Source organism: Cebus imitator, unplaced genomic scaffold (genome assembly GCF_001604975.1).
Source record: "Cebus imitator isolate Cc_AM_T3 unplaced genomic scaffold, Cebus_imitator-1.0 Scaffold169, whole genome shotgun sequence".
NCBI classification, from domain to species: Eukaryota; Metazoa; Chordata; class Mammalia; order Primates; family Cebidae; genus Cebus; species Cebus imitator.
The window spans coordinates 2,005,922-2,020,643 of NW_016107484.1; the positions used below are offsets into that span (position 1 = coordinate 2,005,922).

The 14,722-nt window shown below is 50.4% G+C and overlaps 1 protein-coding gene across 15 annotated transcripts in view; it reads right to left on the minus strand.

Annotated features, from left to right (window-relative positions):
• Positions 1 to 14,722, minus strand: part of PITPNM2 (phosphatidylinositol transfer protein membrane associated 2) — a 166,454-nt gene that overhangs the window by 86,745 nt on the left and 64,987 nt on the right. Inside the window, exon 1 of one of the 15 annotated variants that reach the window (XM_037744238.1) lies at positions 5,364 to 5,634. The exons of the other annotated variants lie outside the window; for them this stretch is intronic. The gene's annotated coding sequence lies outside the window, so the exon portion shown is untranslated. Of the gene's footprint in view, positions 1 to 5,363; positions 5,635 to 14,722 lie in introns of those variants that run through there. 15 annotated transcript variants of the gene reach the window in all.

The window sequence follows — 14,722 nt, forward strand, 5'->3', positions numbered from 1 at the left end:
AAAAAAAAAAAAAAAAAGAGAGAGAGAGAGAGAGAGAAAGGTGATGGGGACTTAATAAGGAAAATTCCCCTCACTATGGCAACAAGGTGGGGAAACTGAGGCACAAAGTAGACGCAAGTTAAGGCTGGCAATTGTCCCCCTCCTGTCTTCTCCCAAGATACGCCAATCCTTTGCAGAGTGACAAAGCATGTTCAAGTCCCTCATTCATTCATTTCCACCAAACTTGGCTTTGACAGACAGAGAGTGGGGGTTCAGAGAGGTCCACTAGGGTAGAGCCAGAACCCCAGACTCTCAAGACTCCAGGTCTAGTGCTCCCTGTCAACAGCTGTTCAAGGTTTTGAAGTTAAACAGTCATCTGAAAGAGGCTTTCAGGATGCTGGCAGCAGCAGAGAGGGCCACAAAGCTGATCTAATGGCTAAACCTGCAACTGCACATTGGACCAAACAAAACCAGCACCCAGTCAGGAAACCATCATAAGATACAATTTCTTTCACCTGGAGCTCTGGAAGAAGAGACTCGGGCAGCCAGGCAAGGGCCCTGGGGAAGTCATCCAAGCCAGAATCCCTAGCTCCGACAAGGATCAGGGAAGAAGCCTGACTTCCAAGGCCTGTGTCTAGGGAGAGCCCTGCCTTTTGAGAGTCTGGCTGGTGTGATTCCATCACCTTTCCCGCTCCCCAGAGCTCCCTGTCCCTTCCAGGGCTGACCAGCTGTCTCCAGCCTCCCTGAGGATGGAGCTTCCATTTTATTCACTTGGCTTCTCATGGGTCCTTAAGGTACAAACCCTCTGCTGGTTGTTAACGATAGTATTCTGTCAACCTCTTAGGAAGAGCTTTTAAATGAGGAGTCTTTTTTTTTTCTATATTTCATTTTCATATAGTCTCTAAATTACAGAAAAGTTGCGTAACTAATATAAGAACTCCCCTCTATGCTCTACCCAAAAGCAGCAATTGCTTCCCTTTCGTTCCATCTGCCTTGCGTCTGTGCCCCACCTGCTCTCTGTGGGCATCTCTGGGCATAAACTCTCCTGACCCATTGAAGAGTAAGTGATGCGAATGCCTGGTCTCTAACAACAGCCTACCTTTTGCCACTGCCCACAAAGGTGGTTCATCTCCAAGCACGTCACACCTATTCTCTGTGTTGAGGTATGTGAAGCAGACAGTGTTATCTCCATGTTACAGATGAGGAAACTAAGGCACACATCTCGTCATGCACAGTGCCGCTCCTATTACACTGAGCCAGCAATGCCAAAATCCTCAGCCTAAAACACACAGACCCCACGATGCAGACTGTCTTCCTGATGATATATGATACAGCAATTTTTAAAAGAAAGGGAGCCACTCTGCTCCTGTAGCAGAGTAACAGCAGATCAGGGTCAGAGTTATCCAGATTTTCCACAGTGCAGAGTGGACTCAGGCACTCTGGGCGGAAGCCCTGAAGAGACTGAGTGGCAGGGCAGATGCAGGCGATTCTCCTCCGCCTCATCCCCAGGCCACCTGCTCCATCCTCTCTCCACTTCCTTCTGTTTGCTTTCACAGACAACTAAGGTGGGTGGCTGTGGAGTGCAGGGAGAGTGAGGGCCCCCAGCTCCCCTCACCCAACCTCCTCAGCCTCCTTCCCTACTGGGCTCCTGCTGAAAGACAAGCACTGAGTCTAGTCTTCAGGCGGAGAGCCCAGCAGCCATGGCCCATGCAAAGCAGGTTGCATTTATAACTAATGAGGGAAGGAAGGAGAAAGTGAAGGAGTGAAAGAGCCAGAAATCCAAGTTCTGGTTGTGCCTTCACAGGCAAGCTACTCAACCCTCTGAGACTCGGTCTGCTCATCTGTAAAATGGGAGCAACACCAAGTATTTCTAGGGTGGTTGCAAACTGTTAAATCAGATGAGACTTGGGAAAGTGTCTGTGTAGTGGATTTAAGATCCCAGTGCAGATGTGGGTTAAGGAATGTGCTAAGCCCTGCTCTGGAAATTGAAGCAGAAAATGGGGAGAAATGGAATGCAAAGTTAAAGATACCCAAATACAAACAACACATATACTCACACTCACTGCACACATTCTCACATACCCCATAGGCACACAAATCACACAGAGGCACATATACATGCCACATGTATACACACACACAACATACCACACACACAACATACCACACAAACATACCACTCATGCACATATAAATACACACGTCCATATCACATACCACATACACAGCTACACACACCCCACATGCACATACCACACACTTCACATGGACACACATGCCTACCCATACAACCACACACACACACACACACACACACACACACACACACACACGGCCTTACAACTCAGCACACCTTAAACATCAGTCTCTGATGACTTCCTTCCCTTTGGGCTGGTAGCCCTCAGAAGCCCTGGACAGAAAGCCAGTACTCAGAGGCTTCCCTGCAGACACAAACATGCCAGTCTCAGTAACACACCAGACCATGCAGCAGAGCACAGGGTAGGAAAAGAAGGAACAGAGGCAGCTCTTTCCAAAAGTGGACAGGGACAGTCTGTCTCACTCAGGTGAGACATTGAGCTGTAAAACAATGCATAAAAGACATTTGTCTGATCTTACCAATTCTGGTAACTGTTTACATGTTAGCATGAGAAGAATGCCAAATGGTAGGCACACCCTTGCTAGTAGGCAGGGAAAACATAACTGTGTGTGCATGCATGTGGGTGTAAGCTTGTGAGTTACATGTACGTGCTGCATGGCATGTGCACACGTATTTGTGCATGTGGGGAGGCTGTGTCTGTATCTGCAAGCATGTGTGTGCTTGTGTATGTGCACATGTGGGCAAGGGCATGTAGGTGCATGAACACACATGTACTGTTCAGGAAACTCACAAGACAGACTGGGAGAGTTTAATGTTCATGAGCTTCTCTTTTCCTGCAGTTTAAGTCATTCATACAACACCACCCACAGACTTTTTCAAAGCTGGGCACAGGCTGGGCAGGGGCCAAGGCAGATGTTCTGAGTCCCAGAATCTTTGACCTGCCTCAGAGCTGCCTGTCCTGCCCAGCACATCCTGGGTGGTAGACCCCATCATGCTGTGAGCCAGGCCAGGGGAAAAGAAATCAGACTTTCTCCTGGGAGCTTCAATGGCTTCGTGAGGTCTATCTGAACCACAGGGCTTCCCACCACACCCTTCTCTGAATCCCAGCACTCCTATCAAATTAAAGAAAGAACCACTCACTGCCTGAAAGCCAGCCAATGCATTGATTATTCCAATTTTCCTGGAACGAGCTTTCCACACTTTCATGGGCTAAAGCCATTGGCAGCCTGGGCTCCCACTTCTCCAAGCTGCTCTCATGCCCTCTGTGGCTCCTATGATGCTTTCAAGTTAAGTCACCACTACATGAAATTACACTTCGGAGCAGCCACTGAGAAAGGACACAGGAGAGCAGGGAAACGAAGGTAGAGCACTCAGAATCTACCTCAGGCCAATGCAGCCAGGCTGGAGAAGCCTGCCTCCCTCTTCAAACGTCAGCTTGGCTCTGGCTGTTCTTTTGACTTTTGGGCTTGCTGACTGAATACACACTTGCATCACCCTGAGCTCACATGAAAGACCCCAGGGCATAGGAGCCCCAGCTGCAATGGCAGGGTGCCTCCCAGTGAGGCTCAGAGCAGAGATGAGAATGGGGTGCTACCACCCATGGGCTGGCCTTTAAGGTGTCACATCAGTTTTTCCGCTCGCTAGCAAACTAAAACAACCCAAACAAAACCAGCACATGGCCTTCCCATCCATCACATAACTTGTAAACCCATCAGAATTCCCAGCAACCAACCAGAATCCAGACGCCCGTAATGTTGTTAAGAAGCCTGCACACCAACCAGATGCCAGGAGGGTCTGGGTGAGTCTCTAGCCCAAAGCAGAGGAATAAACAGCACAGACATATTAGACACAAAAGCATTCCTCTCATCCTGCCCAGTTGTAACCCATGTGATTGCTCAAAGAGAAGCACCAAGAATTCAGGATCTCTGGAGGACTTTGGGGGAGATAAACATAGTTTAAAGACACAACCACAGAACCACAGAGGGAGTCCTGTCTCGGGCTGCCTTCAAGGCTCCGATGCTGTTATTAAAGCAATCTGTCAGAGAGAATGCTAAAACAAAAAACAGAATCAACTTAGGTGCTCATGAGGCTGAAGTCCTATGTTGAACTACTCAGTCTGCGAACCAACTCTGGTCCCATCCTCAATCCCCGCTGCACCCTGAGACACAGACACATACCTGAACATCTAGACTTCTCTGCAGTCAGCCCTCCAAGTTCAGTGCCTCTTTCAGAGTTGAGTATGGGTTCCCTGGTACCTGAACTTTGAAGCTCCCTGGTGAGTCAATGGGGATACTTTGTGTACACTTTCTATTTAAAGATCAGACAAGGCTTACTCTCAGACACCGTTCAAACCCATAGCTTCTAAGAACTGGGTGCTAAATCTGGTTTCTTTGGCCCTCACTTTCCATCAACACGGGAGCTGTTCTCGTTGACAACCAAGGGTTCTTTTTTCCATTGCCTGTTGCACAGGAAGCAGAGGTCACGGGGGAGCTGCCTGTGCCGGGCATGGGTCGTAGTGTGTCTCCCTGGGCTGTGCTGCTGAGGGGTTAGCCTCACAGATTCCCTCTGGGAAAGCCATTTAAGAGTTATTCTGAATGCCTCTACTGGGGATGGGGAAGAAATGATGCAGAATGTTGACCCACTGGGCAGCAGGCTTGAAATCCTGCCTGAACCAAACTATGCCGATGGGCTGTCCCAAACAGATGGTGCTGTCCAGACAGACACACTGGCAGGGCCGCTCTGCCTGAGGCCGGCCAGCAGACGATCCTCCCTATACCACCTTCTTAGAAATCTTGGTTATAGGGGTATCAGGGGTGGGGAGGGACAAATTGAACTTTCATTTTCAGATAATGAAGGGTTTGTCAGAAAGATAACCTGTGGCCAACAATCGCCACTCCTGAGCATTATCCCATTTGGGGCGCACGTGCATGTCTCTAAATTTCCTCCCCTCTCCTTGGTCCAACCATAGTCCAGGAAAGCAGATTTTCCATGCTCTGTGGCAATCACAGTGGAAAATGGAAGTACAATGGAGCACTGTATCTGCCCAAGCACTGGAAGGCAGGAGCTGAGCTACTCACAGACTCCCTAGAGGAGAACCCCACGCACCCAAACTCTGCTGTGCCCCCTCTGAGCTCCGAGCATGCCAAGCCAGGCCTCTCCCTCTCTCTCTCCCTCCATCTCAGCTCTTCGGAGAGAAAGCAAGCAGCCCGTGTGTCCAGACGGAGCCTTCCTTGCTAATAAACCCCTCCTGAGGCAGTGACATGTTTCAGAAGGAGCAGAAAATTACCTTTTAGGAGGCCAATGTGAGGGAAGGGGTGGGGGGACAAAGTATCAGAGTCAGGAGGTATGCACCGCAGGAGCCAGGCACGCAGCAGCCCCCCATCCCTGCAGAGGTCCGCTGAGCTCCCCATGCTGCCAGCCTCAGGGGGCCACCCCCAGCACACGGCTCTCCCAGCAGCCCATGCCTGGAGACGGAGGACACTGAGGAGCACGCGTGCCCCAAGACGGGTGGATGGAGGAGCTGTGAGCCCGGGCAGGGATGCCGGAGGAAGGGAGGAAGGCAGGCTGCAGAGGAAGGGGTGGGGAGCAGAGAGGGAGGGCGGGAAGGAGGGAGAATTGATTTTCTCTCCTCCACTGGGACCACTGAGCTGAGTTGCCATGGAGAAAGGGGAGCCGCTGGCAGAGCCCAAGGCGGGCGGAGGAGCCATATGCCGGAGGGAAGGCATCAGCAGAGAGCCAATCCCACAGTTCTGCTGCTGCAGCCTCCCCCATACCAGGCCTCAGAGTCCAGGCAGCAAGGCGGGGAGGGGCACTGGCCAGGCCGATGGGCAAAAGCAGCAGCTGATGGCCACCACCCCATCAAGGAGAAGGGAGGAGATGGGGGCTTTCTCTCCTGCCTCATGGTGCTCCACTGCCCCTCTGCCAAGATCCTGGGCCCTCTGTCTCACGCCATGCTGCTCAGCCAGAGTCTGAAGTTGGGACCCCAGAGACTAAAGTGACCCTCTCCCCAGGCTTAGGTGTTACCTGGTGTTTGGGGAGGCATTGCGGATTTCCACTGCCCAGCCTCCCTGTTTCTAAAACTCTGTTGCCAAATCCTGAGTCACATCTTCCCACCCTCAGGGATGAGGGGATGCCCACCTACGGAATGGCTCCGATGGCCCAGTGCCACCCATGTGGGAAGCAGAGAAGAAGGGAGGCTGCTGGGCACTGCAGGGGGAGGGGGCTCTCCTGGACGTACCGGCAGGTGGACGGGGACTCCCAGGCTCCCTACGCTGGGTGGCATCTCCCATCACACCGGTGCCAGCCTCACTGCTGCAGCTGCCCACGTCCTAGCTTTGAAACTGGCTTTGGCCACTTGATCCTACTCATACTGGGAGCAGCAAAATGGGGCTGGAGAGAGAGCCATGAGACCTCGATGGGGTCTCAGTCTCTCTCCTTGGAGATCACATGACTAGGGGCAAGTCTGGTCACTTCCAGCTTCTATCTCATTATTACAGACAGAGATGATACCACATTCTACAAGCCTGCACTCCCAGGCACTGAGACGTGGCAGGACTTTGAGAAGGCTCAGGGCAAGAACTAGCGCGGCACTGGGCCCACCTCAGGAGCTGTGGTCTTCTTAGGCCTGGGAGCACAGTAACAGCATCCCCAGCCTCCTATCTCTTCCTGCCCACTCGGCAGGCCCCTCAGGACTAAGGCTTCAGCAGGCCTGCTGCGTCACCACAGCCTACCAGGCCCGGTTGCCCTGACACAGAGACATTTAAGTGGGCGGGGGGGACAGCCCAATCCCATTGCTTTCTCCCTCGATGTTGTGTTTGTTTTATTTATTTATTTATTTATACATACATACATATATACATACATACATACATACATACAGAGTCTTGCTCTGTCACCCGGGCTGGAGTGCAGTGAGGCAATCTCGGCTTACTGCAACCTCTGCCTCCAGAGCTCATGCAATCCTTCTGCCTCCAGAGCTCATGCAATCCTTCTGCCTCAGCTTCCCAAGTAGCTGAGATTACAGGTGCCCACCACTACGCCCAGCTAATTTTTGTATTTTTAGTAGAGATGAGGTTTTGTCATACTGGCCAGGCTGGTCTTGAACTCCTGATCTCAGGTGATCCACCCATCTCAGCCTCTCAAAGTGCTGGGATTACAGGCGTGAGCCACTGTGCCCGGCCTCTCCCTCAGTGTTTTATGATGAAAGTGTTCAAGCATATGGCAAAGTTGAAAACATTTTATAATGAACATCCATATATTCACCATCTAGATTCTACTGCTTCTTCTCACTTTTTTTATTGCAGTAAAATACATATAACACAAAACTTACCATTTTAATCATTTTAAAAGTGTTCACTTCAGTGGCACTGAGTATATTCACAATGTTGTGCAACCACCACCTCCATCTAGTTCCAGAATTTCAGCATCCCAAAAGGAGACCTATTAGCAGTTTCTCTCCAGTCCCCTCTCCCCCAGCTTCTGGCAACAACCAATCTTCTCTCTGTCTGTCTCTATGGATTTGCCTATTCTGGACATTCGGACATTCCATATAAATGGATTCATATACTATGTGGCCTTCTGTGTCTGGCTTCTTTTACTCAGTATCCCATTTTCGAGGTCCATCTATGTTGTGACCATGTGTCAGTGCTTTGTTCCGTTTTATGACTGAATCATACCCCATTGCATGGATGGACCACATTCTGCTTATGTATTATCCATCAGCCAATGGACATGTGAGCTGTTTCTATCTTTTGGCTATTGTCACATTTTTTTTTTTTTTTTTTTTTTTTACGAGACAGGGTCTCGCTCATTTGCCCAGGCTGGAGTACAATGGTGTGATTATAGCTCGCTGCAGAGACTCGACCTCCTGGATTCAAATGTTCCTCCTGCCTCAGACTCCTGAGTATCTGGGACTACAGGCCAGATGCACGCACTATGCTTAACTTCTCACTTTTAAAATGAAGTTTTCAGACGCCAGTGAAATGTCCTAGAGTCCCCTCTAAGGGATTTGTTCTCAAAGTTGCAGGCCCAGAGGCCCCAAACTGAGTGCTCATCTCATTCTGCCTCTCCACTAAAGCAATGCTCCCCATGGGTGACAAAGTAAGGGAGGTTCTGGCTGGCCCTGGGGCCCAAGGCAGAGATCCTAAAAGCCTGTGTGTAGCCCACAAGTGGGCCTCCAGCTTCCTCCCAGGTAAGCAGCCAGCTGGGCAGGGAGACATATGCATATGCCAATCCCATATTCATGCTTTGAGACCAAACGAACCCTGGTGCCAGGACCACTGGCACCCACCGACTGCATGACTAGCCAGTCATTGCCCCTCTCTAAGCTTCAACTTCTCCAGCTGTGAAATGGGGCAACAATCTCTACCCCATGGGGTTGCTCTAGAGATGAGGCTGGTGCTGCCCAGTAGAACTTTCCCTAGTGACAAACGTGTTGCACACCTGTGCCGTCCAGTGAGCACTATGGACAGTGCTCAGAAATTTGTGGATCTAATCACAGTTTTATGCCTATCGTCCTAGAATTAACCCCCTTTTTCATTTTGAAACCCGAGCCACATCCACATTTTAATATAGCTACTCAGCATTAACCTTTTAAGTTAAAGATGGAGGGGGTCTACGTCTCTCTGCAGTGAATGCCTCAACCAGACACATCCACGTGATTCATTGTTATCTTATCAATGGCCTGCCGTGACCTGCCACTGGCCCCAGGTGGTTACTGAGCACTTGAAATGTGATGAGTGGGAGTGGGAAATGGAATTTTTCCATGTTATTTCACTTTAATTTACAACTAAACTTAAATAGTCACACGAGGCTGGTGGTGATTGCCCTGGATAGAGCAACCCAAAGGTCTGACAAGATGACAAGTGTAAAAGGATGCATGGTCCAGGCCCAGGCCTAGCTCCTGGTCTCTTTCCTCAACCCCTCCTCTCCCTACTTACCCCACAGTGTCTGGGCAGGGGAGCAGGCTGTATCCCCAGCCCAGCTCCAGAGACGCCTCTAAAAGGACAGAAGGTGGGTGGTGGAGCTCTCAGGGAACGGCACAGATACCAGCTGAGGAGTGGACACCATAGACTCCATAATGATGTGGGTCTGGGAACCACCTAGAACAGGCCTCTCCTCTGCCCTGTTCTAGAACCCCTCACCTGTTGTTTCCCCTGGTAACTACTGAGTTTATCCCTGGAATGTCTGGGCAGGGGCTGTAGAATTGGAACAGCCCCCCCCTTCCCCCACACACAATCCCTCATGTGGTGACAGAGACCCCTGAGGGGATTGTGCAGAGGGCCTTGGTTCTTGGGTGGGCTGTGGAGCTGGGCACTCAGGGAAAGCTTTGCTTACCCACGAAGCTGCTCTCTCAGGCTCCTCTGGCAGGGAGTGTCAGGATGAGAATCGAGACCTGACTGCTACCCAGCCCTCTCACTTGCAGATGCAAAAATCCAGACTCAGAAATGGAAGTAACTTCTCCAATAAGGTGGGGTCTGACACCCAGGGCCCCGACCCGTTGCCCACCTGGCCCTGCAGGAGCCTCCTGAGAGGTGTCTCAGGAGCAGACCCAGGGGCAGGGGGCACCATGCACCCTTGTTGGATAGGCAAAAGTCTGCCTGCTTCTCAGCAGCTGTGTGGCTTCAAAGCCCAAACAGCAGAGACTGAAAACTGAGCAAGCTACCCCTCTCATGTCCCGGACCCACCTCTCCTGTCCCTTTTCCCACCAAAGCTGAGAAAGGAGGGATAGTGGAGGCTCCAGAAAAACAGAAAAAATTTAAACACACCACTAAGTAAAACATCATTAACTCCCATGGTGCTGAGCCCACAAACAGGTAAGAGTCACCCAGAGGTGGGAGCTGCAGCTGAGGATGGGCCTGTACCCCCACCCTGCAAAGCCTTCTCCTAGCTCCCTCAACAGACTGGCTAGAAGGACCAGGACATGTTCAAAGCCCTGAATGGCCTCTCTCCTCCCACTCAGAGTGATGGCCAGCAGGCTCTGCCCTGCCACCTCTCTGCCCTGCCAAGGCCATGGGCAAGTTCCCGTCTTGGGCCATCTGTACTTGCCACTAGCCCTTCCTTCTGCTCAAGGACCCCTTCTCATTAAGGCCTTCGATGACACCCTTATGTAAAACTTAGCCCTGACTCTAACCCTGGCATTCCTCTGACGCTTTCTAATTTTCTTCAGAGCACTGATCACTATCTAGTACCAGACTTACTTTTCTTTCTTCTTTCCTATTTCAAAAATCGTGGTAAAACATATATAACATAAAATTTACCATCTTAGCCACTTCATTTTTATTTTTTTTGAGACAGAGTCTTCTTGCTCTGTCGCCCATACTGGAGTGCAGTGGCACAATCTCAGCTCACTGCAACCTCTGCCTTCCAGTTCAAACAATTCTCCTGCCTCAGCCTCCGAGTAGCTGGGATTACAGGCACCCACCACCACACCTGGCTAATTTTTGTATTTTTAGTAGAGACAGGGTTTCACCATGTTGGACAGGCTGGTTTTGAACTCCTGACCTCAACTGATCGGCCAGCCTTGGCTTCCCAAAGTGCTGGGATTACAGGCGTGGCCACTGTGCCTGACCCATCTTAGCCATTTCTAAGTGCACCACGTCATGGCATTAAGCACATTCACATTGTTATGTAACATCCCCACCATCCTCCAGAACCAATTCACCTTCCCAAACTGAACTCTCCACACATTACACACTAACTCCCCATTGCCCCTTCCCCAACCCCAACCCCCACTGTTCTGTCTGTCACTATGCATTTGACAACTCTAGGGACCTCATCATATAATCATGGTAAGTGGAATCATACCGTATTTGTCCTTCCATGTCTGGCTTCTTTCACCAAGCATGCCTTATTGGGTTCATCTACATGTAGACAATTTTATAAATTGTCTGCCCAGGAACAGCAGCACATGCCTGTAGTCCCAGCTACTTAGGAAGCTATGGCTGAAGGATCATTTGACCCAGGAATTTTAGTCCAGCCTGGGCAACATAGCAAGATCCCATATCTAAAAAAAAAGTTTTTAACGGTCTGTCTCTCCTACTAGAATGGAGTCTCTGTGAGAGCAGGGATTTTGGTTGTCTGTATTCACTGCTGTATCCTCAGGCCGGAAGAACACTGGCCCGCAGCAGGAACTGAATAACATTTCTAAATATACAAATGGATGGATGGATGGATGGATGGATGGAGACCCTGTAGAGGTCAGTGCCTGGCCCGAAGTTATGTCCTCATCCCTACTGTAGACTAACTCCTGGTCCCACCCTACAGCTTTGGAGCTGAAGCCACGGGCCTATCATCCCCAAGAGGCAGCAGTGCTCAGATGCCCCACTTGATGGCAAGCTCCTCCCAGGTGGCTGCTTTGAGGCTTTTCCCCAGATATAGCATGTCTATGGGAGGATTATGACATGGGCAGATGAGAGTACCCAGCCATGGAGGTGATAATATACCTTAAAGCTTCACAGGGCAGCAGCCACCAGGAAGCAAGATGGAGGCCAGGAAGGTCCTGGAACACCAGAATTTGGCCAACAGAGCCTGAGGCGAGCACGTGGAGGGGCAACAGCCTGGGGGCATTCAGGACACATGGAGATATGGCAGCTGGCCAGGAGCTGGGCTACAACCTTGAAGTCACTGGCCTCTCACCTTCTCCTTGTCCTGCCAGGCTATTTATAGCCTCCCTGTCTCTGACAACTCCTTTACCCATTTTTCTGAGCTGGATGAGCTTGGTGAATTGAAGTCAGGTGGACAACCCCCCACAACCTCAGCAAGCATGCCAGGGTGACTGTACTCATGCCAGGCCTGCTGGCAGCTTCTGCTCCATGACAGGGACCCTTGAGGGCCTGCTGAAAGTCACAGGGTTGGGGCATCCCAGGGAAGGTGGCATCTAAAGAGAGGGCAGCAGTTGGGCACCCAGGCAAACCTTGCCCACAGGTGCTGGACGATGGTGACCCCAGAAGGGCTCAGCTCACCCCAGGCCTCCTCCCTGCTTCAGGAAAAACAGATAGGGACAGTGGAAAAACAGCTGTACCTTTAAATTATCCAGCCCACAGAAACGAAAAACATTTGCATGCTGAAGCTGTTTGCATATTCGGTTATTTTTAGGGTGAACCCAGTTGCCTCCCCCTTGGAACCGGATGAAGCCCCAGAGGCACGTAGTCCTTTTTCCCAGACGGGGGTCCTGGTCCCGTTTCCCTGGGAATGAGGCTTGAGCATCAGCTCTCTGGGACCCAGCCCCGGACCAGAACCACGCAGTGCATCCAGGCTTGAGGGAGGGACTGGAGCACCAGGGATCCAAGGCTGCAACTTTGAAGATTTGCCACTGCTGACCTCATTGGCCACCCACCTGGGGCCAGAAAGAGCCCCTCTGCTGCCCCCAGAGCATGGGTGAAGGGACGAACGCTCAGCCTACTTCCTCTTCTCATGCCAGGCCCAGCTGATGGGAATATTTTGCGAAGATATTTCTAGAGCCAGCAGCAATTAAAGCATTTTCTCTTCCACTCCCCTTCCCCAAAACAAGAATAAATCAGTTCTACCAATTTCCCAGCTAATGATTTCCTCCATTAAACTAAAAAGAAGCAGAAAATGTTTTCTTAAATGGATTACCAGCCCTGTGCTTTCAGAGACCATGTGACCTGTCAACTCCTTTTAAAGTCTGATACATCAAAGTTCCTGAATTAATTTTTAATAAATAAAAAAGTCATAGTCTAAGAAGCACCACCCCACATGCCACCCTCCCCTGTCAAGGGTCAGCTCTGAGCTGGCTCTGAGAAGCCAGCTTAATCAGGCCAAGAATGGCTCTTAATAGAGCACCAGGTCTATTCCACAGATGGGTAAGATGAGGCTGAGAGATGTCAGGTGCCCAACCACAGAGGTGAACCTAGATTTATGGCATGGACTGTGGAGTCCTACATGTGAAACTGAGTCCTTGATTTCGAGGGACATCTGTCTGGAGAAATACAAACAAATAGATCCAGGAGCTGAGGAGTAACTAAGTGTGAGCTAGCATCATCTGCGTGACCCAGATGGGGGCTCCTGGGCAGGACCTGGGCTTCTCTTCCCCTTTTGATCCCTTGCAGCACCTGGTACAGGGACAGCACACAGTGCTGATATCTCGTTTGCTTCAAAAAGTCCACCCCCTACAACACAGACAAACCTCATATACATGATGCTGAGCAAAAGAAGCCAGACACAAAAGGCCACATATTGCACCACTCCATTCCTATGAAACATCTAGAAGAGGCAAATCCACAGAGAGAGAGAGTATGGCAGAGGCTACTGGGGGTAAGGAAAAGGGTTGGGAGTTGTTAATTAATGCGTGCAGTTTCTGTTTGGGATGATAAAAAAATTCTGGAAACGGATAGGGGTGATGGTTGCACACACTGTAAGTATATCAATGAACTGTACACATAAAAATGGTTAACATGGTAAATTCTTTTTTTTGAGATAGTCTTGCTCCGTTGCCAGGCTGGAGTGTAGTGGCACAATCTCAGCTCACTGCAGCCTCCGCCTCCCGGGTTCAAATGATTCTTCCGCCTCAGCCTCCCGAGTAGCTGGGACTACTGGTGCACGCCACCATGCCTGGCTAATTTTTGTATTTTTAGTAGAGATGGGGTTTCACCATGTTGGCCAGGATGGTCTCAATCTCTTGACCTCGTGATCCGCCTGCCTCGGCCTCCCAAAGTGCTGGGATTACAGGAGTCAGCCACCGCGCCAGGTAAATTTTACCTTTTATATATTTTACAATTTAAAAAAATACAAGGAGGAAAAAACTCACTCTCCAAAATGTGACTTGAAGACACAGGATGGCCAATAACTCCATAGGGACAATGGTGGGACCCTCTGCAAACTTCCCCAGCCAGACTCAATGCTTAAAGCACAGCTCAGAGGCTCACAGGGCCTGTCTTGTCATGTAGAAACACCAGGGACTTCAGAGAAGGGCTCTTTGTGTGAGCCAGCATGACTAAGCCATGATGCCCTGTCTCCCTGGTAGCCAGCCAGATGCCACAGGGCAGGAGACGGCTGAGACGGCTCTGTGAACACCTCCCTAAAAGGCACCTCCTGGTCTCTTCATTCGCTGCACCCTCTACCTGAAATGTGCTTCCCAGATATTCCAAAACTTGTTTCCTACATTTATTTAGGTTTTCACAGGGAGGTCGTCTCTGACCATCTACAGTCGGAAAAATGCAGGGAAGGTTGCCGGAGCCAGGCAAGGTAGCTGCGACGAAGAACAGGAAAGCCAGGGCCCCAACACTGTGATATGTCAGCACCTTCATGCTCCCTGGCTACAGAAAAGCAGCTTGCAGGAGGTATCAGGTCCTGGCTCCATCATTTACCAGCTAGGGGGCCTTGGTTAGTTCCTTCAACCCTCTAAACCTCGGTTTTCTTGTCTACAAAATGGGGGTGAAGACAATATTTGTCTCTTGGGCTTTTCTAAGAACTACAATGAGATAATGCATTTAAGTGTTTAGCATATGGCTAGGACATGGTCAAAGGTCAGTAAATGGTAACATACATGGATTATAATGGAATTGTAACAAAAATCCCTGGAAGCTGGCCAGGAGGTGTGGGTCAGTGACCCTGAAAGGCAGGGGAAGGGGCCAATAGGGCCAGACCACAACCACAACTACTCTTCTCAGCATGTGAATTAACTGA